We start from the raw sequence: 22,971 nt of genomic DNA on the forward strand, positions 1-22,971 counted from the left end.
GGACAGCAAGTAAGCTGAGGCCAGAATTGGCACGGGGAATTAGCTCAAATGGTAGAGCGCTCGCTTTGCATGCGAGAGGTAGTGGGATCGATGCCCACATTCTCCAATCTGATTTTATCTTTGGCCCAAAGTTTCAGGCCCGTCCGTCACGTCATTCACTTTACGCATCTCCAGGCTTTCTCCACGCGCTGCCGCACGCACGCACGCACGCACGCACGCTGGCAGGCGCAGAGTTTCTGAATGATTTGCGCAGTTGCCGCAAGAAGCTGCCGTCATATTTGTCAGCAGCAACGCTGGCAATGAAGGTGTCAAATACATCTGCTCTTTCACAAGGTGGAATCCAGGGTGCACACGTGATGAGACTCGCACGCTGCCGACTGCACCAAGAAGGCACACTTGGAAGTGCGCTGCACACCAGGTGACTAGAGTTGCCATCGTACAGCCTGCATCGAGCCACAAAGCAAAGTGTTGAGAAAAGACTGAGGAAATGACACAGCAATAGCTCAGCTTGTGATGCAGAGTCAGAAAGGGCCCACGGTGCAGGGCGAAGCTGGCGGCTAAGTGTATGCCTACAGCTTTGCCATGAAGCTGTAGATGAAGCAGTCAAGGGCTGAACGGGGCAGGGTGAAAATCCGCTGCGTGCGTGCGTGCGTGCGTATTTGAAGGATTGGCATCGAGCGCTCAGTCGGTCCGGCAGAAGGCACGAGGAGTAAAGACACCAAAGTCGTCCTTAGGTCACGGCTTGAATGACTTCAAGAACGTTTGCGCGCCCGTCGAAAAGTAAGCAAAAGTTTCAGTGACAGCGGCACTCCTAACGGGACGACTAGTTTATCAGTGAACGCGCCGCTACGAAGGCAGAGGAGCCGTCTTTGCCTGTGGGAAAAGAGCCTCCAGACGGCTGCGATGTTTGTGCAGTTGCACGCGCGGGCCAGCGGCAGTGGCATTGAGCAGCGACACCAGCGAAAGCTGAGCCCTCAGCTGCAAGCAAAGGAAGATTGCTAACGCTGAGACAGGCTTCTCGCCTGCCTCCTCACACTCGTGCTGACTGACTGCTGTTTTCCTCTGGGCTCGCCTCGCTTTGAAGGTGCAAATGCAGCCGCTTGGCTGACGATTACGCGTCGAATGCCATTTCCCCTCGCGCTGACGGCACGAGCGCGGCCGCTGGCTCCTTTCGATTGAATGGCAAAATGACTGCGTTGAAGCAGCAGGCCGATCCGATGAAGAATTTCTCTGCACTTTCGTGAGCATCTGGGAGCCAGGGTGCGAGGAGATGTTGGGCAGCAAGAAAGCAGGCGCAGCCATAGGCGTGGGGGAATTAGCTCAAGTGGTAGAGCGCTCGCTTCGCATGTGAGAGGCAGTGGGATCGATGCCCACATTCTCCACTTTGATTTTTAACCTTTGGGCCAGATCTTCGTGCCCAGCATTCCTGCCGCAAAGTTCACACGTCCCCAGGCTTGGTCCGCACGCTGCCGTCCGCACAGAGTCTGAATGACTTGCAGAGCTTTAGCATGCAAGCTGCCTTCATATCTGTCAGCAGTAAAGAGGGCAATGAGAGGTGAATGGAAGAAAAGAAGGTGGAAAAATAGCCCTGCCCTCTCTGAGGATTGAACTCAGGACCTTCAGATTATGAGACTGACGCGCTGCCTACTGCGCTAAGAAGGCACAGGCTGGCGTGCCCTCTACACTGCATGAGTAGATTTGCCATGGTCAGGCTCCACGCGGTCACAATGCAAAGAGTTCACGCAAGATTGGGGCAGATTAGAGAACAATATGGCAGCTTGTGATAGGAAGACAGACACGTTATCCGTCACGACGTCGGCCCAAGCTGCAGCTTGACGCAGGCGGGCCGCAGCACAGCCAAAGCTTTGGCATCAAGACGTAGATGAAGCGCTCGAGGGCTAAAGGGCGCACTGTCACAATCAGCAAAGATTGTGGCTTTCAATGGATTTCAAAGATGTCGATGAAATGGAAAAACTACGGTGTGGAAAGAGCAGGCCGATCCGACGAAGAGGTCCTCTGCACTTTCTCCAGCGTCTTGGAGACGGACTGAGGAGATCCTGAGCGGCAAGAAAGCTGGTGCCACTGACAGCTTGGGGGAATTAGCTCAAATGGTAGAGCGCTCGCTTAGCATGCGAGAGGTAGTGGGATCGATGCCCACATTCTCCACTTTGATTTTTACCTTGGGGCCAAAGCTTCTTGGAGACCGGGCCTGACGGAAGCGTGGACAGCAAGTAAGCTGAGGCCAGAATTGGCACGGGGAATTAGCTCAAATGGTAGAGCGCTCGCTTTGCATGCGAGAGGTAGTGGGATCGATGCCCACATTCTCCAATCTGATTTTATCTTTGGCCCAAAGTTTCAGGCCCGTCCGTCACGTCATTCACTTTACGCATCTCCAGGCTTTCTCCACGCGCTGCCGCACGCACGCACGCACGCACGCTGGCAGGCGCAGAGTTTCTGAATGATTTGCGCAGTTGCCGCAAGAAGCTGCCGTCATATTTGTCAGCAGCAACGCTGGCAATGAAGGTGTCAAATACATCTGCTCTTTCACAAGGTGGAATCCAGGGTGCACACGTGATGAGACTCGCACGCTGCCGACTGCACCAAGAAGGCACACTTGGAAGTGCGCTGCACACCAGGTGACTAGAGTTGCCATCGTACAGCCTGCATCGAGCCACAAAGCAAAGTGTTGAGAAAAGACTGAGGAAATGACACAGCAATAGCTCAGCTTGTGATGCAGAGTCAGAAAGGGCCCACGGTGCAGGGCGAAGCTGGCGGCTAAGTGTATGCCTACAGCTTTGCCATGAAGCTGTAGATGAAGCAGTCAAGGGCTGAACGGGGCAGGGTGAAAATCCGCTGCGTGCGTGCGTGCGTGCGTATTTGAAGGATTGGCATCGAGCGCTCAGTCGGTCCGGCAGAAGGCACGAGGAGTAAAGACACCAAAGTCGTCCTTAGGTCACGGCTTGAATGACTTCAAGAACGTTTGCGCGCCCGTCGAAAAGTAAGCAAAAGTTTCAGTGACAGCGGCACTCCTAACGGGACGACTAGTTTATCAGTGAACGCGCCGCTACGAAGGCAGAGGAGCCGTCTTTGCCTGTGGGAAAAGAGCCTCCAGACGGCTGCGATGTTTGTGCAGTTGCACGCGCGGGCCAGCGGCAGTGGCATTGAGCAGCGACACCAGCGAAAGCTGAGCCCTCAGCTGCAAGCAAAGGAAGATTGCTAACGCTGAGACAGGCTTCTCGCCTGCCTCCTCACACTCGTGCTGACTGACTGCTGTTTTCCTCTGGGCTCGCCTCGCTTTGAAGGTGCAAATGCAGCCGCTTGGCTGACGATTACGCGTCGAATGCCATTTCCCCTCGCGCTGACGGCACGAGCGCGGCCGCTGGCTCCTTTCGATTGAATGGCAAAATGACTGCGTTGAAGCAGCAGGCCGATCCGATGAAGAATTTCTCTGCACTTTCGTGAGCATCTGGGAGCCAGGGTGCGAGGAGATGTTGGGCAGCAAGAAAGCAGGCGCAGCCATGGGCGTGGGGGAATTAGCTCAAGTGGTAGAGCGCTCGCTTCGCATGTGAGAGGCAGTGGGATCGATGCCCACATTCTCCACTTTGATTTTTAACCTTTGGGCCAGATCTTCGTGCCCAGCATTCCTGCCGCAAAGTTCACACGTCCCCAGGCTTGGTCCGCACGCTGCCGTCCGCACAGAGTCTGAATGACTTGCAGAGCTTTAGCATGCAAGCTGCCTTCATATCTGTCAGCAGTAAAGAGGGCAATGAGAGGTGAATGGAAGAAAAGAAGGTGGAAAAATAGCCCTGCCCTCTCTGAGGATTGAACTCAGGACCTTCAGATTATGAGACTGACGCGCTGCCTACTGCGCTAAGAAGGCACAGGCTGGCGTGCCCTCTACACTGCATGAGTAGATTTGCCATGGTCAGGCTCCACGCGGTCACAATGCAAAGAGTTCACGCAAGATTGGGGCAGATTAGAGAACAATATGGCAGCTTGTGATAGGAAGACAGACAGGTTATCCGTCACGACGTCGGCCCAAGCTGCAGCTTGACGCAGGCGGGCCGCAGCACAGCCAAAGCTTTGGCATCAAGACGTAGATGAAGCGCTCGAGGGCTAAAGGGCGCACTGTCACAATCAGCAAAGATTGTGGCTTTCAATGGATTTCAAAGATGTCGATGAAATGGAAAAACTACGGTGTGGAAAGAGCAGGCCGATCCGACGAAGAGGTCCTCTGCACTTTCTCCAGCGTCTTGGAGACGGACTGAGGAGATCCTGAGCGGCAAGAAAGCTGGTGCCACTGACAGCTTGGGGGAATTAGCTCAAATGGTAGAGCGCTCGCTTAGCATGCGAGAGGTAGTGGGATCGATGCCCACATTCTCCACTTTGATTTTTACCTTGGGGCCAAAGCTTCTTGGAGACCGGGCCTGACGGAAGCGTGGACAGCAAGTAAGCTGAGGCCAGAATTGGCACGGGGAATTAGCTCAAATGGTAGAGCGCTCGCTTTGCATGCGAGAGGTAGTGGGATCGATGCCCACATTCTCCAATCTGATTTTATCTTTGGCCCAAAGTTTCAGGCCCGTCCGTCACGTCATTCACTTTACGCATCTCCAGGCTTTCTCCACGCGCTGCCGCACGCACGCACGCACGCACGCACGCTGGCAGGCGCAGAGTTTCTGAATGATTTGCGCAGTTGCCGCAAGAAGCTGCCGTCATATTTGTCAGCAGCAACGCTGGCAATGAAGGTGTCAAATACATCTGCTCTTTCACAAGGTGGAATCCAGGGTGCACACGTGATGAGACTCGCACGCTGCCGACTGCACCAAGAAGGCACACTTGGAAGTGCGCTGCACACCAGGTGACTAGAGTTGCCATCGTACAGCCTGCATCGAGCCACAAAGCAAAGTGTTGAGAAAAGACTGAGGAAATGACACAGCAATAGCTCAGCTTGTGATGCAGAGTCAGAAAGGGCCCACGGTGCAGGGCGAAGCTGGCGGCTAAGTGTATGCCTACAGCTTTGCCATGAAGCTGTAGATGAAGCAGTCAAGGGCTGAACGGGGCAGGGTGAAAATCCGCTGCGTGCGTGCGTGCGTGCGTATTTGAAGGATTGGCATCGAGCGCTCAGTCGGTCCGGCAGAAGGCACGAGGAGTAAAGACACCAAAGTCGTCCTTAGGTCACGGCTTGAATGACTTCAAGAACGTTTGCGCGCCCGTCGAAAAGTAAGCAAAAGTTTCAGTGACAGCGGCACTCCTAACGGGACGACTAGTTTATCAGTGAACGCGCCGCTACGAAGGCAGAGGAGCCGTCTTTGCCTGTGGGAAAAGAGCCTCCAGACGGCTGCGATGTTTGTGCAGTTGCACGCGCGGGCCAGCGGCAGTGGCATTGAGCAGCGACACCAGCGAAAGCTGAGCCCTCAGCTGCAAGCAAAGGAAGATTGCTAACGCTGAGACAGGCTTCTCGCCTGCCTCCTCACACTCGTGCTGACTGACTGCTGTTTTCCTCTGGGCTCGCCTCGCTTTGAAGGTGCAAATGCAGCCGCTTGGCTGACGATTACGCGTCGAATGCCATTTCCCCTCGCGCTGACGGCACGAGCGCGGCCGCTGGCTCCTTTCGATTGAATGGCAAAATGACTGCGTTGAGGCAGCAGGCCGATCCGATGAAGAATTTCTCTGCACTTTCGTGAGCATCTGGGAGCCAGGGTGCGAGGAGATGTTGGGCAGCAAGAAAGCAGGCCCAGCCATGGGCGTGGGGGAATTAGCTCAAGTGGTAGAGCGCTCGCTTCGCATGTGAGAGGCAGTGGGATCGATGCCCACATTCTCCACTTTGATTTTTAACCTTTGGGCCAAATCTTCGTGCCCAGCATTCCTGCCGCAAAGTTCACACGTCCCCAGGCTTGGTCCGCACGCTGCCGTCCGCACAGAGTCTGAATGACTTGCAGAGCTTTAGCATGCAAGCTGCCTTCATATCTGTCAGCAGTAAAGAGGGCAATGAGAGGTGAATGGAAGAAAAGAAGGTGGAAAAATAGCCCTGCCCTCTCTGAGGATTGAACTCAGGACCTTCAGATTATGAGACTGACGCGCTGCCTACTGCGCTAAGAAGGCACAGGCTGGCGTGCCCTCTACACTGCATGAGTAGATTTGCCATGGTCAGGCTCCACGCGGTCACAATGCAAAGAGTTCACGCAAGATTGGGGCAGATTAGAGAACAATATGGCAGCTTGTGATAGGAAGACAGACAGGTTATCCGTCACGACGTCGGCCCAAGCTGCAGCTTGACGCAGGCGGGCCGCAGCACAGCCAAAGCTTTGGCATCAAGACGTAGATGAAGCGCTCGAGGGCTAAAGGGCGCACTGTCACAATCAGCAAAGATTGTGGCTTTCAATGGATTTCAAAGATGTCGATGAAATGGAAAAACTACGGTGTGGAAAGAGCAGGCCGATCCGACGAAGAGGTCCTCTGCACTTTCTCCAGCGTCTTGGAGACGGACTGAGGAGATCCTGAGCGGCAAGAAAGCTGGTGCCACTGACAGCTTGGGGGAATTAGCTCAAATGGTAGAGCGCTCGCTTAGCATGCGAGAGGTAGTGGGATCGATGCCCACATTCTCCACTTTGATTTTTACCTTGGGGCCAAAGCTTCTTGGAGACCGGGCCTGACGGAAGCGTGGACAGCAAGTAAGCTGAGGCCAGAATTGGCACGGGGAATTAGCTCAAATGGTAGAGCGCTCGCTTTGCATGCGAGAGGTAGTGGGATCGATGCCCACATTCTCCAATCTGATTTTATCTTTGGCCCAAAGTTTCAGGCCCGTCCGTCACGTCATTCACTTTACGCATCTCCAGGCTTTCTCCACGCGCTGCCGCACGCACGCACGCACGCACGCTGGCAGGCGCAGAGTTTCTGAATGATTTGCGCAGTTGCCGCAAGAAGCTGCCGTCATATTTGTCAGCAGCAACGCTGGCAATGAAGGTGTCAAATACATCTGCTCTTTCACAAGGTGGAATCCAGGGTGCACACGTGATGAGACTCGCACGCTGCCGACTGCACCAAGAAGGCACACTTGGAAGTGCGCTGCACACCAGGTGACTAGAGTTGCCATCGTACAGCCTGCATCGAGCCACAAAGCAAAGTGTTGAGAAAAGACTGAGGAAATGACACAGCAATAGCTCAGCTTGTGATGCAGAGTCAGAAAGGGCCCACGGTGCAGGGCGAAGCTGGCGGCTAAGTGTATGCCTACAGCTTTGCCATGAAGCTGTAGATGAAGCAGTCAAGGGCTGAACGGGGCAGGGTGAAAATCCGCTGCGTGCGTGCGTGCGTGCGTATTTGAAGGATTGGCATCGAGCGCTCAGTCGGTCCGGCAGAAGGCACGAGGAGTAAAGACACCAAAGTCGTCCTTAGGTCACGGCTTGAATGACTTCAAGAACGTTTGCGCGCCCGTCGAAAAGTAAGCAAAAGTTTCAGTGACAGCGGCACTCCTAACGGGACGACTAGTTTATCAGTGAACGCGCCGCTACGAAGGCAGAGGAGCCGTCTTTGCCTGTGGGAAAAGAGCCTCCAGACGGCTGCGATGTTTGTGCAGTTGCACGCGCGGGCCAGCGGCAGTGGCATTGAGCAGCGACACCAGCGAAAGCTGAGCCCTCAGCTGCAAGCAAAGGAAGATTGCTAACGCTGAGACAGGCTTCTCGCCTGCCTCCTCACACTCGTGCTGACTGACTGCTGTTTTCCTCTGGGCTCGCCTCGCTTTGAAGGTGCAAATGCAGCCGCTTGGCTGACGATTACGCGTCGAATGCCATTTCCCCTCGCGCTGACGGCACGAGCGCGGCCGCTGGCTCCTTTCGATTGAATGGCAAAATGACTGCGTTGAAGCAGCAGGCCGATCCGATGAAGAATTTCTCTGCACTTTCGTGAGCATCTGGGAGCCAGGGTGCGAGGAGATGTTGGGCAGCAAGAAAGCAGGCGCAGCCATGGGCGTGGGGGAATTAGCTCAAGTGGTAGAGCGCTCGCTTCGCATGTGAGAGGCAGTGGGATCGATGCCCACATTCTCCACTTTGATTTTTAACCTTTGGGCCAGATCTTCGTGCCCAGCATTCCTGCCGCAAAGTTCACACGTCCCCAGGCTTGGTCCGCACGCTGCCGTCCGCACAGAGTCTGAATGACTTGCAGAGCTTTAGCATGCAAGCTGCCTTCATATCTGTCAGCAGTAAAGAGGGCAATGAGAGGTGAATGGAAGAAAAGAAGGTGGAAAAATAGCCCTGCCCTCTCTGAGGATTGAACTCAGGACCTTCAGATTATGAGACTGACGCGCTGCCTACTGCGCTAAGAAGGCACAGGCTGGCGTGCCCTCTACACTGCATGAGTAGATTTGCCATGGTCAGGCTCCACGCGGTCACAATGCAAAGAGTTCACGCAAGATTGGGGCAGATTAGAGAACAATATGGCAGCTTGTGATAGGAAGACAGACACGTTATCCGTCACGACGTCGGCCCAAGCTGCAGCTTGACGCAGGCGGGCCGCAGCACAGCCAAAGCTTTGGCATCAAGACGTAGATGAAGCGCTCGAGGGCTAAAGGGCGCACTGTCACAATCAGCAAAGATTGTGGCTTTCAATGGATTTCAAAGATGTCGATGAAATGGAAAAACTACGGTGTGGAAAGAGCAGGCCGATCCGACGAAGAGGTCCTCTGCACTTTCTCCAGCGTCTTGGAGACGGACTGAGGAGATCCTGAGCGGCAAGAAAGCTGGTGCCACTGACAGCTTGGGGGAATTAGCTCAAATGGTAGAGCGCTCGCTTAGCATGCGAGAGGTAGTGGGATCGATGCCCACATTCTCCACTTTGATTTTTACCTTGGGGCCAAAGCTTCTTGGAGACCGGGCCTGACGGAAGCGTGGACAGCAAGTAAGCTGAGGCCAGAATTGGCACGGGGAATTAGCTCAAATGGTAGAGCGCTCGCTTTGCATGCGAGAGGTAGTGGGATCGATGCCCACATTCTCCAATCTGATTTTATCTTTGGCCCAAAGTTTCAGGCCCGTCCGTCACGTCATTCACTTTACGCATCTCCAGGCTTTCTCCACGCGCTGCCGCACGCACGCACGCACGCACGCTGGCAGGCGCAGAGTTTCTGAATGATTTGCGCAGTTGCCGCAAGAAGCTGCCGTCATATTTGTCAGCAGCAACGCTGGCAATGAAGGTGTCAAATACATCTGCTCTTTCACAAGGTGGAATCCAGGGTGCACACGTGATGAGACTCGCACGCTGCCGACTGCACCAAGAAGGCACACTTGGAAGTGCGCTGCACACCAGGTGACTAGAGTTGCCATCGTACAGCCTGCATCGAGCCACAAAGCAAAGTGTTGAGAAAAGACTGAGGAAATGACACAGCAATAGCTCAGCTTGTGATGCAGAGTCAGAAAGGGCCCACGGTGCAGGGCGAAGCTGGCGGCTAAGTGTATGCCTACAGCTTTGCCATGAAGCTGTAGATGAAGCAGTCAAGGGCTGAACGGGGCAGGGTGAAAATCCGCTGCGTGCGTGCGTGCGTGCGTATTTGAAGGATTGGCATCGAGCGCTCAGTCGGTCCGGCAGAAGGCACGAGGAGTAAAGACACCAAAGTCGTCCTTAGGTCACGGCTTGAATGACTTCAAGAACGTTTGCGCGCCCGTCGAAAAGTAAGCAAAAGTTTCAGTGACAGCGGCACTCCTAACGGGACGACTAGTTTATCAGTGAACGCGCCGCTACGAAGGCAGAGGAGCCGTCTTTGCCTGTGGGAAAAGAGCCTCCAGACGGCTGCGATGTTTGTGCAGTTGCACGCGCGGGCCAGCGGCAGTGGCATTGAGCAGCGACACCAGCGAAAGCTGAGCCCTCAGCTGCAAGCAAAGGAAGATTGCTAACGCTGAGACAGGCTTCTCGCCTGCCTCCTCACACTCGTGCTGACTGACTGCTGTTTTCCTCTGGGCTCGCCTCGCTTTGAAGGTGCAAATGCAGCCGCTTGGCTGACGATTACGCGTCGAATGCCATTTCCCCTCGCGCTGACGGCACGAGCGCGGCCGCTGGCTCCTTTCGATTGAATGGCAAAATGACTGCGTTGAGGCAGCAGGCCGATCCGATGAAGAATTTCTCTGCACTTTCGTGAGCATCTGGGAGCCAGGGTGCGAGGAGATGTTGGGCAGCAAGAAAGCAGGCGCAGCCATGGGCGTGGGGGAATTAGCTCAAGTGGTAGAGCGCTCGCTTCGCATGTGAGAGGCAGTGGGATCGATGCCCACATTCTCCACTTTGATTTTTAACCTTTGGGCCAGATCTTCGTGCCCAGCATTCCTGCCGCAAAGTTCACACGTCCCCAGGCTTGGTCCGCACGCTGCCGTCCGCACAGAGTCTGAATGACTTGCAGAGCTTTAGCATGCAAGCTGCCTTCATATCTGTCAGCAGTAAAGAGGGCAATGAGAGGTGAATGGAAGAAAAGAAGGTGGAAAAATAGCCCTGCCCTCTCTGAGGGTTGAACTCAGGACCTTCAGATTATGAGACTGACGCGCTGCCTACTGCGCTAAGAAGGCACAGGCTGGCGTGCCCTCTACACTGCATGAGTAGATTTGCCATGGTCAGGCTCCACGCGGTCACAATGCAAAGAGTTCACGCAAGATTGGGGCAGATTAGAGAACAATATGGCAGCTTGTGATAGGAAGACAGACACGTTATCCGTCACGACGTCGGCCCAAGCTGCAGCTTGACGCAGGCGGGCCGCAGCACAGCCAAAGCTTTGGCATCAAGACGTAGATGAAGCGCTCGAGGGCTAAAGGGCGCACTGTCACAATCAGCAAAGATTGTGGCTTTCAATGGATTTCAAAGATGTCGATGAAATGGAAAAACTACGGTGTGGAAAGAGCAGGCCGATCCGACGAAGAGGTCCTCTGCACTTTCTCCAGCGTCTTGGAGACGGACTGAGGAGATCCTGAGCGGCAAGAAAGCTGGTGCCACTGACAGCTTGGGGGAATTAGCTCAAATGGTAGAGCGCTCGCTTAGCATGCGAGAGGTAGTGGGATCGATGCCCACATTCTCCACTTTGATTTTTACCTTGGGGCCAAAGCTTCTTGGAGACCGGGCCTGACGGAAGCGTGGACAGCAAGTAAGCTGAGGCCAGAATTGGCACGGGGAATTAGCTCAAATGGTAGAGCGCTCGCTTTGCATGCGAGAGGTAGTGGGATCGATGCCCACATTCTCCAATCTGATTTTATCTTTGGCCCAAAGTTTCAGGCCCGTCCGTCACGTCATTCACTTTACGCATCTCCAGGCTTTCTCCACGCGCTGCCGCACGCACGCACGCACGCACGCTGGCAGGCGCAGAGTTTCTGAATGATTTGCGCAGTTGCCGCAAGAAGCTGCCGTCATATTTGTCAGCAGCAACGCTGGCAATGAAGGTGTCAAATACATCTGCTCTTTCACAAGGTGGAATCCAGGGTGCACACGTGATGAGACTCGCACGCTGCCGACTGCACCAAGAAGGCACACTTGGAAGTGCGCTGCACACCAGGTGACTAGAGTTGCCATCGTACAGCCTGCATCGAGCCACAAAGCAAAGTGTTGAGAAAAGACTGAGGAAATGACACAGCAATAGCTCAGCTTGTGATGCAGAGTCAGAAAGGGCCCACGGTGCAGGGCGAAGCTGGCGGCTAAGTGTATGCCTACAGCTTTGCCATGAAGCTGTAGATGAAGCAGTCAAGGGCTGAACGGGGCAGGGTGAAAATCCGCTGCGTGCGTGCGTGCGTGCGTATTTGAAGGATTGGCATCGAGCGCTCAGTCGGTCCGGCAGAAGGCACGAGGAGTAAAGACACCAAAGTCGTCCTTAGGTCACGGCTTGAATGACTTCAAGAACGTTTGCGCGCCCGTCGAAAAGTAAGCAAAAGTTTCAGTGACAGCGGCACTCCTAACGGGACGACTAGTTTATCAGTGAACGCGCCGCTACGAAGGCAGAGGAGCCGTCTTTGCCTGTGGGAAAAGAGCCTCCAGACGGCTGCGATGTTTGTGCAGTTGCACGCGCGGGCCAGCGGCAGTGGCATTGAGCAGCGACACCAGCGAAAGCTGAGCCCTCAGCTGCAAGCAAAGGAAGATTGCTAACGCTGAGACAGGCTTCTCGCCTGCCTCCTCACACTCGTGCTGACTGACTGCTGTTTTCCTCTGGGCTCGCCTCGCTTTGAAGGTGCAAATGCAGCCGCTTGGCTGACGATTACGCGTCGAATGCCATTTCCCCTCGCGCTGACGGCACGAGCGCGGCCGCTGGCTCCTTTCGATTGAATGGCAAAATGACTGCGTTGAAGCAGCAGGCCGATCCGATGAAGAATTTCTCTGCACTTTCGTGAGCATCTGGGAGCCAGGGTGCGAGGAGATGTTGGGCAGCAAGAAAGCAGGCGCAGCCATAGGCGTGGGGGAATTAGCTCAAGTGGTAGAGCGCTCGCTTCGCATGTGAGAGGCAGTGGGATCGATGCCCACATTCTCCACTTTGATTTTTAACCTTTGGGCCAGATCTTCGTGCCCAGCATTCCTGCCGCAAAGTTCACACGTCCCCAGGCTTGGTCCGCACGCTGCCGTCCGCACAGAGTCTGAATGACTTGCAGAGCTTTAGCATGCAAGCTGCCTTCATATCTGTCAGCAGTAAAGAGGGCAATGAGAGGTGAATGGAAGAAAAGAAGGTGGAAAAATAGCCCTGCCCTCTCTGAGGATTGAACTCAGGACCTTCAGATTATGAGACTGACGCGCTGCCTACTGCGCTAAGAAGGCACAGGCTGGCGTGCCCTCTACACTGCATGAGTAGATTTGCCATGGTCAGGCTCCACGCGGTCACAATGCAAAGAGTTCACGCAAGATTGGGGCAGATTAGAGAACAATATGGCAGCTTGTGATAGGAAGACAGACACGTTATCCGTCACGACGTCGGCCCAAGCTGCAGCTTGACGCAGGCGGGCCGCAGCACAGCCAAAGCTTTGGCATCAAGACGTAGATGAAGCGCTCGAGGGCTAAAGGGCGCACTGTCACAATCAGCAAAGATTGTGGCTTTCAATGGATTTCAAAGATGTCGATGAAATGGAAAAACTACGGTGTGGAAAGAGCAGGCCGATCCGACGAAGAGGTCCTCTGCACTTTCTCCAGCGTCTTGGAGACGGACTGAGGAGATCCTGAGCGGCAAGAAAGCTGGTGCCACTGACAGCTTGGGGGAATTAGCTCAAATGGTAGAGCGCTCGCTTAGCATGCGAGAGGTAGTGGGATCGATGCCCACATTCTCCACTTTGATTTTTACCTTGGGGCCAAAGCTTCTTGGAGACCGGGCCTGACGGAAGCGTGGACAGCAAGTAAGCTGAGGCCAGAATTGGCACGGGGAATTAGCTCAAATGGTAGAGCGCTCGCTTTGCATGCGAGAGGTAGTGGGATCGATGCCCACATTCTCCAATCTGATTTTATCTTTGGCCCAAAGTTTCAGGCCCGTCCGTCACGTCATTCACTTTACGCATCTCCAGGCTTTCTCCACGCGCTGCCGCACGCACGCACGCACGCACGCACGCTGGCAGGCGCAGAGTTTCTGAATGATTTGCGCAGTTGCCGCAAGAAGCTGCCGTCATATTTGTCAGCAGCAACGCTGGCAATGAAGGTGTCAAATACATCTGCTCTTTCACAAGGTGGAATCCAGGGTGCACACGTGATGAGACTCGCACGCTGCCGACTGCACCAAGAAGGCACACTTGGAAGTGCGCTGCACACCAGGTGACTAGAGTTGCCATCGTACAGCCTGCATCGAGCCACAAAGCAAAGTGTTGAGAAAAGACTGAGGAAATGACACAGCAATAGCTCAGCTTGTGATGCAGAGTCAGAAAGGGCCCACGGTGCAGGGCGAAGCTGGCGGCTAAGTGTATGCCTACAGCTTTGCCATGAAGCTGTAGATGAAGCAGTCAAGGGCTGAACGGGGCAGGGTGAAAATCCGCTGCGTGCGTGCGTGCGTGCGTATTTGAAGGATTGGCATCGAGCGCTCAGTCGGTCCGGCAGAAGGCACGAGGAGTAAAGACACCAAAGTCGTCCTTAGGTCACGGCTTGAATGACTTCAAGAACGTTTGCGCGCCCGTCGAAAAGTAAGCAAAAGTTTCAGTGACAGCGGCACTCCTAACGGGACGACTAGTTTATCAGTGAACGCGCCGCTACGAAGGCAGAGGAGCCGTCTTTGCCTGTGGGAAAAGAGCCTCCAGACGGCTGCGATGTTTGTGCAGTTGCACGCGCGGGCCAGCGGCAGTGGCATTGAGCAGCGACACCAGCGAAAGCTGAGCCCTCAGCTGCAAGCAAAGGAAGATTGCTAACGCTGAGACAGGCTTCTCGCCTGCCTCCTCACACTCGTGCTGACTGACTGCTGTTTTCCTCTGGGCTCGCCTCGCTTTGAAGGTGCAAATGCAGCCGCTTGGCTGACGATTACGCGTCGAATGCCATTTCCCCTCGCGCTGACGGCACGAGCGCGGCCGCTGGCTCCTTTCGATTGAATGGCAAAATGACTGCGTTGAAGCAGCAGGCCGATCCGATGAAGAATTTCTCTGCACTTTCGTGAGCATCTGGGAGCCAGGGTGCGAGGAGATGTTGGGCAGCAAGAAAGCAGGCGCAGCCATAGGCGTGGGGGAATTAGCTCAAGTGGTAGAGCGCTCGCTTCGCATGTGAGAGGCAGTGGGATCGATGCCCACATTCTCCACTTTGATTTTTAACCTTTGGGCCAGATCTTCGTGCCCAGCATTCCTGCCGCAAAGTTCACACGTCCCCAGGCTTGGTCCGCACGCTGCCGTCCGCACAGAGTCTGAATGACTTGCAGAGCTTTAGCATGCAAGCTGCCTTCATATCTGTCAGCAGTAAAGAGGGCAATGAGAGGTGAATGGAAGAAAAGAAGGTGGAAAAATAGCCCTGCCCTCTCTGAGGATTGAACTCAGGACCTTCAGATTATGAGACTGACGCGCTGCCTACTGCGCTAAGAAGGCACAGGCTGGCGTGCCCTCTACACTGCATGAGTAGATTTGCCATGGTCAGGCTCCACGCGGTCACAATGCAAAGAGTTCACGCAAGATTGGGGCAGATTAGAGAACAATATGGCAGCTTGTGATAGGAAGACAGACACGTTATCCGTCACGACGTCGGCCCAAGCTGCAGCTTGACGCAGGCGGGCCGCAGCACAGCCAAAGCTTTGGCATCAAGACGTAGATGAAGCGCTCGAGGGCTAAAGGGCGCACTGTCACAATCAGCAAAGATTGTGGCTTTCAATGGATTTCAAAGATGTCGATGAAATGGAAAAACTACGGTGTGGAAAGAGCAGGCCGATCCGACGAAGAGGTCCTCTGCACTTTCTCCAGCGTCTTGGAGACGGACTGAGGAGATCCTGAGCGGCAAGAAAGCTGGTGCCACTGACAGCTTGGGGGAATTAGCTCAAATGGTAGAGCGCTCGCTTAGCATGCGAGAGGTAGTGGGATCGATGCCCACATTCTCCACTTTGATTTTTACCTTGGGGCCAAAGCTTCTTGGAGACCGGGCCTGACGGAAGCGTGGACAGCAAGTAAGCTGAGGCCAGAATTGGCACGGGGAATTAGCTCAAATGGTAGAGCGCTCGCTTTGCATGCGAGAGGTAGTGGGATCGATGCCCACATTCTCCAATCTGATTTTATCTTTGGCCCAAAGTTTCAGGCCCGTCCGTCACGTCATTCACTTTACGCATCTCCAGGCTTTCTCCACGCGCTGCCGCACGCACGCACGCACGCACGCACGCTGGCAGGCGCAGAGTTTCTGAATGATTTGCGCAGTTGCCGCAAGAAGCTGCCGTCATATTTGTCAGCAGCAACGCTGGCAATGAAGGTGTCAAATACATCTGCTCTTTCACAAGGTGGAATCCAGGGTGCACACGTGATGAGACTCGCACGCTGCCGACTGCACCAAGAAGGCACACTTGGAAGTGCGCTGCACACCAGGTGACTAGAGTTGCCATCGTACAGCCTGCATCGAGCCACAAAGCAAAGTGTTGAGAAAAGACTGAGGAAATGACACAGCAATAGCTCAGCTTGTGATGCAGAGTCAGAAAGGGCCCACGGTGCAGGGCGAAGCTGGCGGCTAAGTGTATGCCTACAGCTTTGCCATGAAGCTGTAGATGAAGCAGTCAAGGGCTGAACGGGGCAGGGTGAAAATCCGCTGCGTGCGTGCGTGCGTGCGTATTTGAAGGATTGGCATCGAGCGCTCAGTCGGTCCGGCAGAAGGCACGAGGAGTAAAGACACCAAAGTCGTCCTTAGGTCACGGCTTGAATGACTTCAAGAACGTTTGCGCGCCCGTCGAAAAGTAAGCAAAAGTTTCAGTGACAGCGGCACTCCTAACGGGACGACTAGTTTATCAGTGAACGCGCCGCTACGAAGGCAGAGGAGCCGTCTTTGCCTGTGGGAAAAGAGCCTCCAGACGGCTGCGATGTTTGTGCAGTTGCACGCGCGGGCCAGCGGCAGTGGCATTGAGCAGCGACACCAGCGAAAGCTGAGCCCTCAGCTGCAAGCAAAGGAAGATTGCTAACGCTGAGACAGGCTTCTCGCCTGCCTCCTCACACTCGTGCTGACTGACTGCTGTTTTCCTCTGGGCTCGCCTCGCTTTGAAGGTGCAAATGCAGCCGCTTGGCTGACGATTACGCGTCGAATGCCATTTCCCCTCGCGCTGACGGCACGAGCGCGGCCGCTGGCTCCTTTCGATTGAATGGCAAAATGACTGCGTTGAAGCAGCAGGCCGATCCGATGAAGAATTTCTCTGCACTTTCGTGAGCATCTGGGAGCCAGGGTGCGAGGAGATGTTGGGCAGCAAGAAAGCAGGCGCAGCCATGGGCGTGGGGGAATTAGCTCAAGTGGTAGAGCGCTCGCTTCGCATGTGAGAGGCAGTGGGATCGATGCCCACATTCTCCACTTTGATTTTTAACCTTTGGGCCAGATCTTCGTGCCCAGCATTCCTGCCGCAAAGTTCACACGTCCCCAGGCTTGGTCCGCACGCTGCCGTCCGCACAGAGTCTGAATGACTTGCAGAGCTTTAGCATGCAAGCTGCCTTCATATCTGTCAGCAGTAAAGAGGGCAATGAGAGGTGAATGGAAGAAAAGAAGGTGGAAAAATAGCCCTGCCCTCTCTGAGGATTGAACTCAGGACCTTCAGATTATGAGACTGACGCGCTGCCTACTGCGCTAAGAAGGCACAGGCTGGCGTGCCCTCTACACTGCATGAGTAGATTTGCCATGGTCAGGCTCCACGCGGTCACAATGCAAAGAGTTCACGCAAGATTGGGGCAGATTAGAGAACAATATGGCAGCTTGTGATAGGAAGACAGACAGGTTATCCGTCACGACGTCGGCCCAAGCTGCAGCTTGACGCAGGCGGGCCGCAGCACAGCCAAAGCTTTGGCATCAAGACGTAGATGAAGCGCTCGAGGGCTAAAGGGCGCACTGTCACAATCAGCAAAGATTGTGGCTTTCAATGGATTTCAAAGATGTCGATGAAATGGAAAAACTACGGTGTGGAAAGAGCAGGCCGATCCGACGAAGAGGTCCTCTGCACTTTCTCCAGCGTCTTGGAGACGGACTGAGGAGATCCTGAGCGGCAAGAAAGCTGGTGCCACTGACAGCTTGGGGGAATTAGCTCAAATGGTAGAGCGCTCGCTTAGCATGCGAGAGGTAGTGGGATCGATGCCCACATTCTCCACTTTGATTTTTACCTTGGGGCCAAAGCTTCTTGGAGACCGGGCCTGACGGAAGCGTGGACAGCAAGTAAGCTGAGGCCAGAATTGGCACGGGGAATTAGCTCAAATGGTAGAGCGCTCGCTTTGCATGCGAGAGGTAGTGGGATCGATGCCCACATTCTCCAATCTGATTTTATCTTTGGCCCAAAGTTTCAGGCCCGTCCGTCACGTCATTCACTTTACGCATCTCCAGGCTTTCTCCACGCGCTGCCGCACGCACGCACGCACGCACGCTGGCAGGCGCAGAGTTTCTGAATGATTTGCGCAGTTGCCGCAAGAAGCTGCCGTCATATTTGTCAGCAGCAACGCTGGCAATGAAGGTGTCAAATACATCTGCTCTTTCACAAGGTGGAATCCAGGGTGCACACGTGATGAGACTCGCACGCTGCCGACTGCACCAAGAAGGCACACTTGGAAGTGCGCTGCACACCAGGTGACTAGAGTTGCCATCGTACAGCCTGCATCGAGCCACAAAGCAAAGTGTTGAGAAAAGACTGAGGAAATGACACAGCAATAGCTCAGCTTGTGATGCAGAGTCAGAAAGGGCCCACGGTGCAGGGCGAAGCTGGCGGCTAAGTGTATGCCTACAGCTTTGCCATGAAGCTGTAGATGAAGCAGTCAAGGGCTGAACGGGGCAGGGTGAAAATCCGCTGCGTGCGTGCGTGCGTGCGTATTTGAAGGATTGGCATCGAGCGCTCAGTCGGTCCGGCAGAAGGCACGAGGAGTAAAGACACCAAAGTCGTCCTTAGGTCACGGCTTGAATGACTTCAAGAACGTTTGCGCGCCCGTCGAAAAGTAAGCAAAAGTTTCAGTGACAGCGGCACTCCTAACGGGACGACTAGTTTATCAGTGAACGCGCCGCTACGAAGGCAGAGGAGCCGTCTTTGCCTGTGGGAAAAGAGCCTCCAGACGGCTGCGATGTTTGTGCAGTTGCACGCGCGGGCCAGCGGCAGTGGCATTGAGCAGCGACACCAGCGAAAGCTGAGCCCTCAGCTGCAAGCAAAGGAAGATTGCTAACGCTGAGACAGGCTTCTCGCCTGCCTCCTCACACTCGTGCTGACTGACTGCTGTTTTCCTCTGGGCTCGCCTCGCTTTGAAGGTGCAAATGCAGCCGCTTGGCTGACGATTACGCGTCGAATGCCATTTCCCCTCGCGCTGACGGCACGAGCGCGGCCGCTGGCTCCTTTCGATTGAATGGCAAAATGACTGCGTTGAGGCAGCAGGCCGATCCGATGAAGAATTTCTCTGCACTTTCGTGAGCATCTGGGAGCCAGGGTGCGAGGAGATGTTGGGCAGCAAGAAAGCAGGCCCAGCCATGGGCGTGGGGGAATTAGCTCAAGTGGTAGAGCGCTCGCTTCGCATGTGAGAGGCAGTGGGATCGATGCCCACATTCTCCACTTTGATTTTTAACCTTTGGGCCAAATCTTCGTGCCCAGCATTCCTGCCGCAAAGTTCACACGTCCCCAGGCTTGGTCCGCACGCTGCCGTCCGCACAGAGTCTGAATGACTTGCAGAGCTTTAGCATGCAAGCTGCCTTCATATCTGTCAGCAGTAAAGAGGGCAATGAGAGGTGAATGGAAGAAAAGAAGGTGGAAAAATAGCCCTGCCCTCTCTGAGGATTGAACTCAGGACCTTCAGATTATGAGACTGACGCGCTGCCTACTGCGCTAAGAAGGCACAGGCTGGCGTGCCCTCTACACTGCATGAGTAGATTTGCCATGGTCAGGCTCCACGCGGTCACAATGCAAAGAGTTCATGCAAGATTGGGGCAGATTAGAGAACAATATGGCAGCTTGTGATAGGAAGACAGACACGTTATCCGTCACGACGTCGGCCCAAGCTGCAGCTTGACGCAGGCGGGCCGCAGCACAGCCAAAGCTTTGGCATCAAGACGTAGATGAAGCGCTCGAGGGCTAAAGGGCGCACTGTCACAATCAGCAAAGATTGTGGCTTTCAATGGATTTCAAAGATGTCGATGAAATGGAAAAACTACGGTGTGGAAAGAGCAGGCCGATCCGACGAAGAGGTCCTCTGCACTTTCTCCAGCGTCTTGGAGACGGACTGAGGAGATCCTGAGCGGCAAGAAAGCTGGTGCCACTGACAGCTTGGGGGAATTAGCTCAAATGGTAGAGCGCTCGCTTAGCATGCGAGAGGTAGTGGGATCGATGCCCACATTCTCCACTTTGATTTTTACCTTGGGGCCAAAGCTTCTTGGAGACCGGGCCTGACGGAAGCGTGGACAGCAAGTAAGCTGAGGCCAGAATTGGCACGGGGAATTAGCTCAAATGGTAGAGCGCTCGCTTTGCATGCGAGAGGTAGTGGGATCGATGCCCACATTCTCCAATCTGATTTTATCTTTGGCCCAAAGTTTCAGGCCCGTCCGTCACGTCATTCACTTTACGCATCTCCAGGCTTTCTCCACGCGCTGCCGCACGCACGCACGCACGCACGCTGGCAGGCGCAGAGTTTCTGAATGATTTGCGCAGTTGCCGCAAGAAGCTGCCGTCATATTTGTCAGCAGCAACGCTGGCAATGAAGGTGTCAAATACATCTGCTCTTTCACAAGGTGGAATCCAGGGTGCACACGTGATGAGACTCGCACGCTGCCGACTGCACCAAGAAGGCACACTTGGAAGTGCGCTGCACACCAGGTGACTAGAGTTGCCATCGTACAGCCTGCATCGAGCCACAAAGCAAAGTGTTGAGAAAAGACTGAGGAAATGACACAGCAATAGCTCAGCTTGTGATGCAGAGTCAGAAAGGGCCCACGGTGCAGGGCGAAGCTGGCGGCTAAGTGTATGCCTACAGCTTTGCCATGAAGCTGTAGATGAAGCAGTCAAGGGCTGAACGGGGCAGGGTGAAAATCCGCTGCGTGCGTGCGTGCGTGCGTATTTGAAGGATTGGCATCGAGCGCTCAGTCGGTCCGGCAGAAGGCACGAGGAGTAAAGACACCAAAGTCGTCCTTAGGTCACGGCTTGAATGACTTCAAGAACGTTTGCGCGCCCGTCGAAAAGTAAGCAAAAGTTTCAGTGACAGCGGCACTCCTAACGGGACGACTAGTTTATCAGTGAACGCGCCGCTACGAAGGCAGAGGAGCCGTCTTTGCCTGTGGGAAAAGAGCCTCCAGACGGCTGCGATGTTTGTGCAGTTGCACGCGCGGGCCAGCGGCAGTGGCATTGAGCAGCGACACCAGCGAAAGCTGAGCCCTCAGCTGCAAGCAAAGGAAGATTGCTAACGCTGAGACAGGCTTCTCGCCTGCCTCCTCACACTCGTGCTGACTGACTGCTGTTTTCCTCTGGGCTCGCCTCGCTTTGAAGGTGCAAATGCAGCCGCTTGGCTGACGATTACGCGTCGAATGCCATTTCCCCTCGCGCTGACGGCACGAGCGCGGCCGCTGGCTCCTTTCGATTGAATGGCAAAATGACTGCGTTGAAGCAGCAGGCCGATCCGATGAAGAATTTCTCTGCACTTTCGTGAGCATCTGGGAGCCAGGGTGCGAGGAGATGTTGGGCAGCAAGAAAGCAGGCGCAGCCATGGGCGTGGGGGAATTAGCTCAAGTGGTAGAGCGCTCGCTTCGCATGTGAGAGGCAGTGGGATCGATGCCCACATTCTCCACTTTGATTTTTAACCTTTGGGCCAGATCTTCGTGCCCAGCATTCCTGCCGCAAAGTTCACACGTCCCCAGGCTTGGTCCGCACGCTGCCGTCCGCACAGAGTCTGAATGACTTGCAGAGCTTTAGCATGCAAGCTGCCTTCATATCTGTCAGCAGTAAAGAGGGCAATGAGAGGTGAATGGAAGAAAAGAAGGTGGAAAAATAGCCCTGCCCTCTCTGAGGATTGAACTCAGGACCTTCAGATTATGAGACTGACGCGCTGCCTACTGCGCTAAGAAGGCACAGGCTGGCGTGCCCTCTACACTGCATGAGTAGATTTGCCATGGTCAGGCTCCACGCGGTCACAATGCAAAGAGTTCACGCAAGATTGGGGCAGATTAGAGAACAATATGGCAGCTTGTGATAGGAAGACAGACACGTTATCCGTCACGACGTCGGCCCAAGCTGCAGCTTGACGCAGGCGGGCCGCAGCACAGCCAAAGCTTTGGCATCAAGACGTAGATGAAGCGCTCGAGGGCTAAAGGGCGCACTGTCACAATCAGCAAAGATTGTGGCTTTCAATGGATTTCAAAGATGTCGATGAAATGGAAAAACTACGGTGTGGAAAGAGCAGGCCGATCCGACGAAGAGGTCCTCTGCACTTTCTCCAGCGTCTTGGAGACGGACTGAGGAGATCCTGAGCGGCAAGAAAGCTGGTGCCACTGACAGCTTGGGGGAATTAGCTCAAATGGTAGAGCGCTCGCTTAGCATGCGAGAGGTAGTGGGATCGATGCCCACATTCTCCACTTTGATTTTTACCTTGGGGCCAAAGCTTCTTGGAGACCGGGCCTGACGGAAGCGTGGACAGCAAGTAAGCTGAGGCCAGAATTGGCACGGGGAATTAGCTCAAATGGTAGAGCGCTCGCTTTGCATGCGAGAGGTAGTGGGATCGATGCCCACATTCTCCAATCTGATTTTATCTTTGGCCCAAAGTTTCAGGCCCGTCCGTCACGTCATTCACTTTACGCATCTCCAGGCTTTCTCCACGCGCTGCCGCACGCACGCACGCACGCACGCTGGCAGGCGCAGAGTTTCTGAATGATTTGCGCAGTTGCCGCAAGAAGCTGCCGTCATATTTGTCAGCAGCAACGCTGGCAATGAAGGTGTCAAATACATCTGCTCTTTCACAAGGTGGAATCCAGGGTGCACACGTGATGAGACTCGCACGCTGCCGACTGCACCAAGAAGGCACACTTGGAAGTGCGCTGCACACCAGGTGACTAGAGTTGCCATCGTACAGCCTGCATCGAGCCACAAAGCAAAGTGTTGAGAAAAGACTGAGGAAATGACACAGCAATAGCTCAGCTTGTGATGCAGAGTCAGAAAGGGCCCACGGTGCAGGGCGAAGCTGGCGGCTAAGTGTATGCCTACAGCTTTGCCATGAAGCTGTAGATGAAGCAGTCAAGGGCTGAACGGGGCAGGGTGAAAATCCGCTGCGTGCGTGCGTGCGTGCGTATTTGAAGGATTGGCATCGAGCGCTCAGTCGGTCCGGCAGAAGGCACGAGGAGTAAAGACACCAAAGTCGTCCTTAGGTCACGGCTTGAATGACTTCAAGAACGTTTGCGCGCCCGTCGAAA

General features: G+C 54.6%; 41 non-coding genes across 41 annotated transcripts; 31 read left to right on the forward strand and 10 right to left on the reverse strand.

The window, feature by feature from the left end:
• Nucleotides 1–33: 33 nt before the first annotated feature.
• On the forward strand, nt 34–106 carry trnaa-ugc (transfer RNA alanine (anticodon UGC)). The gene has a single exon. It is a non-coding gene; the product is annotated as a tRNA-Ala (tRNA).
• A 1,203-nt stretch (nt 107–1,309) lies between these two features.
• trnaa-cgc (transfer RNA alanine (anticodon CGC)) lies at nt 1,310–1,382 on the forward strand. The gene has a single exon. It is a non-coding gene; the product is annotated as a tRNA-Ala (tRNA).
• Nucleotides 1,383–1,589: 207 nt separating this feature from the next.
• Nucleotides 1,590–1,662, reverse strand: trnam-cau (transfer RNA methionine (anticodon CAU)). The gene has a single exon. It is a non-coding gene; the product is annotated as a tRNA-Met (tRNA).
• Nucleotides 1,663–2,093: 431 nt separating this feature from the next.
• trnaa-agc (transfer RNA alanine (anticodon AGC)) lies at nt 2,094–2,166 on the forward strand. The gene has a single exon. It is a non-coding gene; the product is annotated as a tRNA-Ala (tRNA).
• Nucleotides 2,167–2,255: 89 nt separating this feature from the next.
• trnaa-ugc (transfer RNA alanine (anticodon UGC)) lies at nt 2,256–2,328 on the forward strand. Its single transcript has one exon. It is a non-coding gene; the product is annotated as a tRNA-Ala (tRNA).
• Nucleotides 2,329–3,527: 1,199 nt separating this feature from the next.
• trnaa-cgc (transfer RNA alanine (anticodon CGC)) lies at nt 3,528–3,600 on the forward strand. Its single transcript has one exon. It is a non-coding gene; the product is annotated as a tRNA-Ala (tRNA).
• A 207-nt stretch (nt 3,601–3,807) lies between these two features.
• trnam-cau (transfer RNA methionine (anticodon CAU)) lies at nt 3,808–3,880 on the reverse strand. The gene has a single exon. It is a non-coding gene; the product is annotated as a tRNA-Met (tRNA).
• Nucleotides 3,881–4,311: 431 nt separating this feature from the next.
• trnaa-agc (transfer RNA alanine (anticodon AGC)) lies at nt 4,312–4,384 on the forward strand. The gene has a single exon. It is a non-coding gene; the product is annotated as a tRNA-Ala (tRNA).
• Nucleotides 4,385–4,473: 89 nt separating this feature from the next.
• trnaa-ugc (transfer RNA alanine (anticodon UGC)) lies at nt 4,474–4,546 on the forward strand. Its single transcript has one exon. It is a non-coding gene; the product is annotated as a tRNA-Ala (tRNA).
• Nucleotides 4,547–5,749: 1,203 nt separating this feature from the next.
• Nucleotides 5,750–5,822, forward strand: trnaa-cgc (transfer RNA alanine (anticodon CGC)). Its single transcript has one exon. It is a non-coding gene; the product is annotated as a tRNA-Ala (tRNA).
• A 207-nt stretch (nt 5,823–6,029) lies between these two features.
• trnam-cau (transfer RNA methionine (anticodon CAU)) lies at nt 6,030–6,102 on the reverse strand. The gene has a single exon. It is a non-coding gene; the product is annotated as a tRNA-Met (tRNA).
• A 431-nt stretch (nt 6,103–6,533) lies between these two features.
• On the forward strand, nt 6,534–6,606 carry trnaa-agc (transfer RNA alanine (anticodon AGC)). Its single transcript has one exon. It is a non-coding gene; the product is annotated as a tRNA-Ala (tRNA).
• An 89-nt stretch (nt 6,607–6,695) lies between these two features.
• Nucleotides 6,696–6,768, forward strand: trnaa-ugc (transfer RNA alanine (anticodon UGC)). Its single transcript has one exon. It is a non-coding gene; the product is annotated as a tRNA-Ala (tRNA).
• A 1,199-nt stretch (nt 6,769–7,967) lies between these two features.
• On the forward strand, nt 7,968–8,040 carry trnaa-cgc (transfer RNA alanine (anticodon CGC)). The gene has a single exon. It is a non-coding gene; the product is annotated as a tRNA-Ala (tRNA).
• A 207-nt stretch (nt 8,041–8,247) lies between these two features.
• trnam-cau (transfer RNA methionine (anticodon CAU)) lies at nt 8,248–8,320 on the reverse strand. Its single transcript has one exon. It is a non-coding gene; the product is annotated as a tRNA-Met (tRNA).
• A 431-nt stretch (nt 8,321–8,751) lies between these two features.
• On the forward strand, nt 8,752–8,824 carry trnaa-agc (transfer RNA alanine (anticodon AGC)). Its single transcript has one exon. It is a non-coding gene; the product is annotated as a tRNA-Ala (tRNA).
• An 89-nt stretch (nt 8,825–8,913) lies between these two features.
• trnaa-ugc (transfer RNA alanine (anticodon UGC)) lies at nt 8,914–8,986 on the forward strand. The gene has a single exon. It is a non-coding gene; the product is annotated as a tRNA-Ala (tRNA).
• A 1,199-nt stretch (nt 8,987–10,185) lies between these two features.
• On the forward strand, nt 10,186–10,258 carry trnaa-cgc (transfer RNA alanine (anticodon CGC)). Its single transcript has one exon. It is a non-coding gene; the product is annotated as a tRNA-Ala (tRNA).
• Nucleotides 10,259–10,465: 207 nt separating this feature from the next.
• On the reverse strand, nt 10,466–10,538 carry trnam-cau (transfer RNA methionine (anticodon CAU)). Its single transcript has one exon. It is a non-coding gene; the product is annotated as a tRNA-Met (tRNA).
• A 431-nt stretch (nt 10,539–10,969) lies between these two features.
• trnaa-agc (transfer RNA alanine (anticodon AGC)) lies at nt 10,970–11,042 on the forward strand. The gene has a single exon. It is a non-coding gene; the product is annotated as a tRNA-Ala (tRNA).
• Nucleotides 11,043–11,131: 89 nt separating this feature from the next.
• On the forward strand, nt 11,132–11,204 carry trnaa-ugc (transfer RNA alanine (anticodon UGC)). The gene has a single exon. It is a non-coding gene; the product is annotated as a tRNA-Ala (tRNA).
• A 1,199-nt stretch (nt 11,205–12,403) lies between these two features.
• Nucleotides 12,404–12,476, forward strand: trnaa-cgc (transfer RNA alanine (anticodon CGC)). Its single transcript has one exon. It is a non-coding gene; the product is annotated as a tRNA-Ala (tRNA).
• A 207-nt stretch (nt 12,477–12,683) lies between these two features.
• On the reverse strand, nt 12,684–12,756 carry trnam-cau (transfer RNA methionine (anticodon CAU)). The gene has a single exon. It is a non-coding gene; the product is annotated as a tRNA-Met (tRNA).
• A 431-nt stretch (nt 12,757–13,187) lies between these two features.
• On the forward strand, nt 13,188–13,260 carry trnaa-agc (transfer RNA alanine (anticodon AGC)). Its single transcript has one exon. It is a non-coding gene; the product is annotated as a tRNA-Ala (tRNA).
• Nucleotides 13,261–13,349: 89 nt separating this feature from the next.
• Nucleotides 13,350–13,422, forward strand: trnaa-ugc (transfer RNA alanine (anticodon UGC)). Its single transcript has one exon. It is a non-coding gene; the product is annotated as a tRNA-Ala (tRNA).
• A 1,203-nt stretch (nt 13,423–14,625) lies between these two features.
• trnaa-cgc (transfer RNA alanine (anticodon CGC)) lies at nt 14,626–14,698 on the forward strand. The gene has a single exon. It is a non-coding gene; the product is annotated as a tRNA-Ala (tRNA).
• Nucleotides 14,699–14,905: 207 nt separating this feature from the next.
• On the reverse strand, nt 14,906–14,978 carry trnam-cau (transfer RNA methionine (anticodon CAU)). Its single transcript has one exon. It is a non-coding gene; the product is annotated as a tRNA-Met (tRNA).
• Nucleotides 14,979–15,409: 431 nt separating this feature from the next.
• trnaa-agc (transfer RNA alanine (anticodon AGC)) lies at nt 15,410–15,482 on the forward strand. Its single transcript has one exon. It is a non-coding gene; the product is annotated as a tRNA-Ala (tRNA).
• Nucleotides 15,483–15,571: 89 nt separating this feature from the next.
• On the forward strand, nt 15,572–15,644 carry trnaa-ugc (transfer RNA alanine (anticodon UGC)). The gene has a single exon. It is a non-coding gene; the product is annotated as a tRNA-Ala (tRNA).
• Nucleotides 15,645–16,847: 1,203 nt separating this feature from the next.
• On the forward strand, nt 16,848–16,920 carry trnaa-cgc (transfer RNA alanine (anticodon CGC)). The gene has a single exon. It is a non-coding gene; the product is annotated as a tRNA-Ala (tRNA).
• Nucleotides 16,921–17,127: 207 nt separating this feature from the next.
• On the reverse strand, nt 17,128–17,200 carry trnam-cau (transfer RNA methionine (anticodon CAU)). The gene has a single exon. It is a non-coding gene; the product is annotated as a tRNA-Met (tRNA).
• A 431-nt stretch (nt 17,201–17,631) lies between these two features.
• Nucleotides 17,632–17,704, forward strand: trnaa-agc (transfer RNA alanine (anticodon AGC)). Its single transcript has one exon. It is a non-coding gene; the product is annotated as a tRNA-Ala (tRNA).
• Nucleotides 17,705–17,793: 89 nt separating this feature from the next.
• trnaa-ugc (transfer RNA alanine (anticodon UGC)) lies at nt 17,794–17,866 on the forward strand. Its single transcript has one exon. It is a non-coding gene; the product is annotated as a tRNA-Ala (tRNA).
• Nucleotides 17,867–19,065: 1,199 nt separating this feature from the next.
• trnaa-cgc (transfer RNA alanine (anticodon CGC)) lies at nt 19,066–19,138 on the forward strand. The gene has a single exon. It is a non-coding gene; the product is annotated as a tRNA-Ala (tRNA).
• Nucleotides 19,139–19,345: 207 nt separating this feature from the next.
• trnam-cau (transfer RNA methionine (anticodon CAU)) lies at nt 19,346–19,418 on the reverse strand. The gene has a single exon. It is a non-coding gene; the product is annotated as a tRNA-Met (tRNA).
• A 431-nt stretch (nt 19,419–19,849) lies between these two features.
• On the forward strand, nt 19,850–19,922 carry trnaa-agc (transfer RNA alanine (anticodon AGC)). The gene has a single exon. It is a non-coding gene; the product is annotated as a tRNA-Ala (tRNA).
• An 89-nt stretch (nt 19,923–20,011) lies between these two features.
• Nucleotides 20,012–20,084, forward strand: trnaa-ugc (transfer RNA alanine (anticodon UGC)). The gene has a single exon. It is a non-coding gene; the product is annotated as a tRNA-Ala (tRNA).
• Nucleotides 20,085–21,283: 1,199 nt separating this feature from the next.
• On the forward strand, nt 21,284–21,356 carry trnaa-cgc (transfer RNA alanine (anticodon CGC)). The gene has a single exon. It is a non-coding gene; the product is annotated as a tRNA-Ala (tRNA).
• A 207-nt stretch (nt 21,357–21,563) lies between these two features.
• On the reverse strand, nt 21,564–21,636 carry trnam-cau (transfer RNA methionine (anticodon CAU)). The gene has a single exon. It is a non-coding gene; the product is annotated as a tRNA-Met (tRNA).
• Nucleotides 21,637–22,067: 431 nt separating this feature from the next.
• Nucleotides 22,068–22,140, forward strand: trnaa-agc (transfer RNA alanine (anticodon AGC)). Its single transcript has one exon. It is a non-coding gene; the product is annotated as a tRNA-Ala (tRNA).
• An 89-nt stretch (nt 22,141–22,229) lies between these two features.
• On the forward strand, nt 22,230–22,302 carry trnaa-ugc (transfer RNA alanine (anticodon UGC)). The gene has a single exon. It is a non-coding gene; the product is annotated as a tRNA-Ala (tRNA).
• The last annotated feature ends 669 nt before the right edge of the window (nt 22,303–22,971 follow it).

The sequence above is a fragment of the Carcharhinus amblyrhynchos genome, chromosome 8 (assembly GCF_965287045.1).
Source record: "Carcharhinus amblyrhynchos chromosome 8, sCarAmb.v2.hapA, whole genome shotgun sequence".
In the NCBI taxonomy this organism is placed as follows: domain Eukaryota; kingdom Metazoa; phylum Chordata; class Chondrichthyes; order Carcharhiniformes; family Carcharhinidae; genus Carcharhinus; species Carcharhinus amblyrhynchos.